Source organism: Sciurus vulgaris, assembly GCF_902686455.1.
Source record: "Sciurus vulgaris genome assembly, chromosome: 18".
NCBI classification, from domain to species: Eukaryota; Metazoa; Chordata; class Mammalia; order Rodentia; family Sciuridae; genus Sciurus; species Sciurus vulgaris.
In genome coordinates, this window is record NC_136479.1 from 24128524 (window position 1) to 24134055 (window position 5532).

A 5532-nucleotide genomic window follows, 5' to 3' on the forward strand; every position below is an offset into this window, starting at 1 on the left:
CATTTTGAGGTACTGGGAGATAAGTGACACAATGTTGACAATTTTTGACAATACTTCTAGCTTGTTCTTTAGTCAATTTAAAATGTTTTTGAAGAGTGTTAGCATTAACATGGAAGTTTTATGAAAATTTTCTGCTTCTAAGAATGTGGAAAAAATATGTTCGTCTCTAGTAGCTAAGTCTACTAAAGCGTTACTGACACTGAGAGGTCCTGGTAACCTGGTATGAGCCCTAATATGTCCAACAAAAAATGGTTCCTTGTGGTCCCAAATTAACTTTTGAATTGTAGATAATGAGGAATAAATGGTAGATGCTGAGGATATTTTTGGTACAATTTCTATGATATTAAGAGCATTGATAATATATTTGCTGTCAGAAAACAGATTAAATGGCTGATTTGGGAACATTTGGAAAATTTGACAAATGGCTAGAAGCTCTATCTTTTGGGCAGATTGTGGAGAATAAAGAAAAGTAAATGTCTGTGTTGGTGTGACTATAGGAGCTGTTCCATTACTGGACCCATCAGAAAAGAAAGTTGTAACATTTGGTATGGGATCTTTTCTGGTGACTTTAGAAATTTTTTTTTTAGGAAATATGAATGGGTGTCTAATGAACATTTGGATCATCAGGTCCCTGGGGTAGTGGTTATTAAAATTTGGATTATAATTACATATAATGGTAGCCCATACTTCTGATTCTTGTGCAAGCTCAATTATAGTTTCTGGTTTATAAGGAGTGATAATTTTTTTTGGAATAATGCCAAAAATTCCTATAGCATTAGTTATTGCCTTTTCTATTAACTTTCTCACTAATTCTGGATAACTCGCTAGAGTTATCTTTTGGCTATAGTGAAGATGGACCCAGTAAATAAGTCCTTGTTGCCAGAACACTCCTGTAGGACTTCCTATGGTGGCTCTGATTATCAGTAATATAGGCTTAGTTATATCTACCCAGTCTAAATGTGCCTTAGTAATGGCATCTTCTACCTTACATAATGCTTTTCTAGCATCTGTGGTAATTTCCCAGGAGTGAAGCGGATCATTACTTCCCTTGAGAATATCAAATAATGGTCCAAGTTCTTCAGTTGTTAATTTTAAATATGGTCTTATCCAGCTTATATCTCCCAAAAGTTTCTGGAAATCATTTAATGTTTTGTGTGTGTGCATGTGTGTAAGATTTAATAAAAAACAAACAAAAATAGGAATGGTTGCTTTCAACATTTCCAGGTTGTGAAAAGTTTTGCCAGAATTATCTGAGGGCGTGGTTCTAAGCTGCATTAGTGGAACAAATACAAAATGCTGTCCTCCTCCCAGGCCAAAAGGCAGTGCATGCAGGCTGCACACCCCACACCAGGGCCACCTCCTCCAGCAACCAGACAGGTGAGGCATCTGTGCTGTGGTCTAGCCCACCTGACCATCCAGGTGGCTCTTCTCTGACCAATAGGATTCTGTCCACCTGGTGGTGCCCAGCCAGCATGCAGCGAGCTGGAATGGCAGCTAGGTCCCCACTCCTGCACTCTGAGACAGGGCTAGCTTATCAACAGGCCGCTGAGCCTTAACACTGACAGTGAGTGCGATGGGACCATGGGAGGGCGTTCTACTCAGATGCTGTGGAGACAGCCCTCCCTACCCCACTGCTTGAGCTTCACTAATTTAAAAATACCATGGAAAAAAAGCTGTGATAGAGACAAGAAGTCAGAGTCAACATGGCAGGGAATGGTGTAAACAACCCACACACCAGTCTCTCATGCATCCATACCCAAGTAATGATGACAGTAAAACAAACAAAAGTACAGACAAGAAGCTGCTTGGGTTGTGCTGCTGCCAGTTGGGAAGGGTGCGTGTCAAGTTGCATGGGACGCAGCTAGTCTTTCTTCAAGTCTCTGGATTCAAAGAGCTTCAGCCCCTCCTGCACCATCAGGCCTTCCTTCAGACTCTACACGACAGGGGACCTGGAAGCGGGCACAAGTCAGTTATCCCATGAGACCTGCTCAATTATGGACTTGGACCTGATGCTTTTAAGCTGCCTAGTGACACAGGATCTGTCTTTCTTCAGGAAGTCAGGATTGCTTTTAGATTTCATTATGTCATATCCCACCATAGCAGGACTCTCAGAGAACTTTTCTCCCAGTGCTTCCATAGCTGCTTTCAGCTGCTCTTTCAACTTGCTGATGTCGCAGTCTGCCTTGGCCTTTGCAATGCTGAGCTCTGTGTAGATGTCTTTGTATTTATCACTAGCATACTTCTGTCCCGCAGTGCTGTCTGGAGCTCATCCTTGAGAGAGCTGATCTCCTGTTTCAGGTACTGTATTTCTGATTCCTTGACCAGCAATAATACCTCTAACTCATAGGCATCCTTGTCCTGTGTGAGGGGCGACCCGAGGCTTCTCCACCACCATCCCCATCAGTAGTGTCTGTAACCATGTGATTTCTGTAGCCAGGTGGTTATTCAGTTCCTGGTTGTGGGCATTGAGTTCCTGCCACTCAGCCTCCAGTGCCTGGGCCAGGTGGGCATTCTCAGGCACTTCTGTGAGTACAGCTCCAAGAGGACCTCTAGCTCCCGCTGCACCGACTGCAGCTCCTCCAGGTACTGTCGCATCAGGGCTTCAATGTCTGAGTTGATGCTACTGGTTTGAGACCACTGGCTCTTCTCCAACTCTCACTCCATCTCCTCCTGGTGGGCATTCTTCATGGCTAAAATGGCTGAGATAGTGGCAGCAGTCTCCTCAGCCAGGAAGTGGTCCTTCTCCCAAGCTTCTCCAGCTCCCGCTGGTTGCTACCTCTGTAGATCTTCTATCTTCTTCTGGTGTGTTTCTTCCATTGCAGCAAAGCCATCTCACATGTGACCTGAAGCATGTAGCCCTCCCAGGCGCTCTGCTCGCCAGACTAGGGCCACTCTCGGCTGATCCTGTAGGAGCCGGTTCTGCTCCAGAAGGTCTGAGGCCTCCTTCTGGCTCTGCTCCAGCTCCTCTCTAGCAGAGGTGTAAGTTCATGTGTGGAGAGTCGGTCACTTCCATTCTCTGAGGAGGACAGGTGCAGGGGGCGATGGGCACCTGCTTTTTCCTCCCGGAGAGGGGTAGTCTCCACTTGATGCCACCGCTGCTCAATCTCCACATGGACATTCTGTGCCTTGAGGTCAGTGGCCACTGGCAACCCTGGACTCCGATCAACCTCCATGCGCAGGCCATGTCCTCAGCACCTGGTCCATCCACAGTGCCAGCATCCCTTGAGGCGCTCTTCTCGCCCCCATGCACCTTTCCACTCCAGCTCCCCTGGCTCTACCTCAAGGTGCCCTGGTTCCATGGGCATCAGCAGGCCCACAGTGCTGGCCCTTTCCTGAGCCAGGGCCTACTGGATGGGGCAGAACTCAGCCCAATCAAAGGTCTTGGAGTGGCCCTCCCACCTTCGTTCACGTGTGTGGCTCCTCTTCTGCTCAGGATCTGGTTCCCCTGGCTCTGTCTCATGCTTCTTACTTGGCCTTGCACAGGTCTCAAAAGATGCACTGCTCTTGTTCTTTTCCTCAGGCAATGAGCTGGTCACATCTGGGGCAGTGGTTGGATGAACGTGCTTCATGATGGTCTGTATCCAGCTCCGCCGGATTCTAGAAGTCATGGCAGACAGGGTGAACTCGCCCTCCTTTGTGTGTATCTGGAAGCCATAATTTCTCTGGACTGGATATTCTGTGACATCATAACATGTGGACAAGTCAATTTCTCCATCCAAGTCAGCTGCCTCCTCAGCTATGGAATCCCTGTAGTACCTCAGGCTCTGATCCGCCAGGACAAACCAGTGTTTCTTCCACTGGCTGTCCTCGTACTGCTTGGTCAGCCAGCCTTCCTTGAAATTCAGCAGGTCAGGCGTCATGGAGGACTCCGTGGACCTCCTGTCCAGTGACTTGGCTCTTCAGTGTGGAGACAGGGGGGAGGCTGAGGTGTCCGATAGAGGTGCTGTGGGGACTTCGCTGGTGAAGTCCCACTTCCTGGGGAATGCCCTCTTCTCGCTGTGGCCCTGGCGAGTGTCGCTTGATGGAGAGGGCACTGCTGAGGCATTTGTCTCCATGTGCTCTGCCTTCTCAATGTTTAAGGCCTCAAATTTCTCAATTACCTGGGACCTCCTGTTGGGGGTGCTGGGGCTGGGGGGTGAGAGTGGTGGGGGCAGCTGCTGCTCCTCAGCCTTCAGGTCCTGTCGAGGTCATAAGCCCCCTTGCTCTTCTCAACCAGCGACAATGGAAGGGGACACTCCCCAACAAGGTCAGACCAGGATAGGTAAGACCGACTGACTGCCTGCTCCCAGCCCTCCATGCGGAGGACAATCAGATGTGTCAGGGAGACCAGTCACACAACTCAGACCCCCTTTGGAATTTCCCGGCAGCTTCGTTCCCCCATTTTCTTTTCTTTTCCTTTTTCTCCCTTTCATGTGCGACCCCTCCCGATGTGTGGTTTTCTGCCTTTATAAGCTTGTAAGATTTTCTGCTAGGGACTCGACCCTTGCACTCCTGCGTGAGTCACGAGTCGGGTCCCAGCGCTGGAATAAACACCTCTTGCGGTTTGCATCAAGTGACGCCTCCTGTGGTTGATTGGGGTTGCCGTCGGTCCGAGGGATAGAGTCGGGGTCTCCTTTTTGGAGGTCCTTCAGGAGCACATTCCCAGCAGACTGTTGCACTTGAAGAGCTTTCTGAAAATGTTTTTCAAAAGGGTTTCAATGAGATTTTGTGAATTTGATTATCCTTACAATCCCACTTGACTCCCAGACTTTAGTGCTCCTATCAATAAAAGCTCTCTTGATAGACTTGTTCTTGTAATAGGACTGAAGTGATGTTTGAATGTGCTGGCTGAAAACTGCTTACAAGTGTTCAGGATGCACAGATCCAGCAAGTAGCTTCAATGCAGAGGCACTTGCTGTGTTCTCAATGAGTACCTGTGTTTTGCATTTGGAAAAAATTAACTCAAAGTTTTATTGCTTTCCAGCAAGTAAAGAAATTGTTTCATTTCAAAGCCATTTTACCATTTTTAACCAGCAGTGTATTCCAAAATGAATTGTATTTCTTTAAAACAACAGGCCACTGGGTCTCGCTCCCTTGGCCTTCCCTCCCACCTTCCAAGCTGAGTCTACAATTGTCTTGAATCTTTGCCAGAAGCCTCTCAGGTTGCCATGGAAAGCATGATGCCATCATGATCTTATTTTACCTCTCGGTATCGGGACATACATCGGGAGGCATCTGCAGAGTTGCCAGGATGTCACAGCAGGCATGTATCAATGCCCATGTTACCCAATGCCCAGAAACAACCCTGGGGGAGAGACATCAAATGTCCTCTCCTATGGGATCATGGAACTCTGCCCTTCAATCCAATATTGCTGTAAGCCTGTTGTTTCCACTTTGCTTATTGTAGCTGTATTGTTTTTTGCTCTCATTTCACAGAAACAATGATAACCATGTTAGGCATTTATTTGAGAAGGATAAAACTGTAAGGCCCCCCAAAAAGGAAACCCCCCAACTCTGTCCCATGGATGGACGGCAACCCCAATCAGCCGCAGG

The 5532-nt window shown here is 47.6% G+C and overlaps 1 pseudogene across 1 annotated transcript; it reads right to left on the reverse strand.

Annotated features, from left to right (window-relative positions):
* Nucleotides 1–1223: 1223 nt before the first annotated feature.
* On the reverse strand, nucleotides 1224–5200 carry LOC306649503 (myosin phosphatase Rho-interacting protein-like; annotated as a pseudogene). The gene is made up of 2 exons: nucleotides 5183–5200; nucleotides 1224–4178 (listed from the first exon to the last, which is right to left on the reverse strand). The product of its transcript is annotated as a myosin phosphatase Rho-interacting protein-like (transcript).
* Nucleotides 5201–5532: the final 332 nt, after the last annotated feature.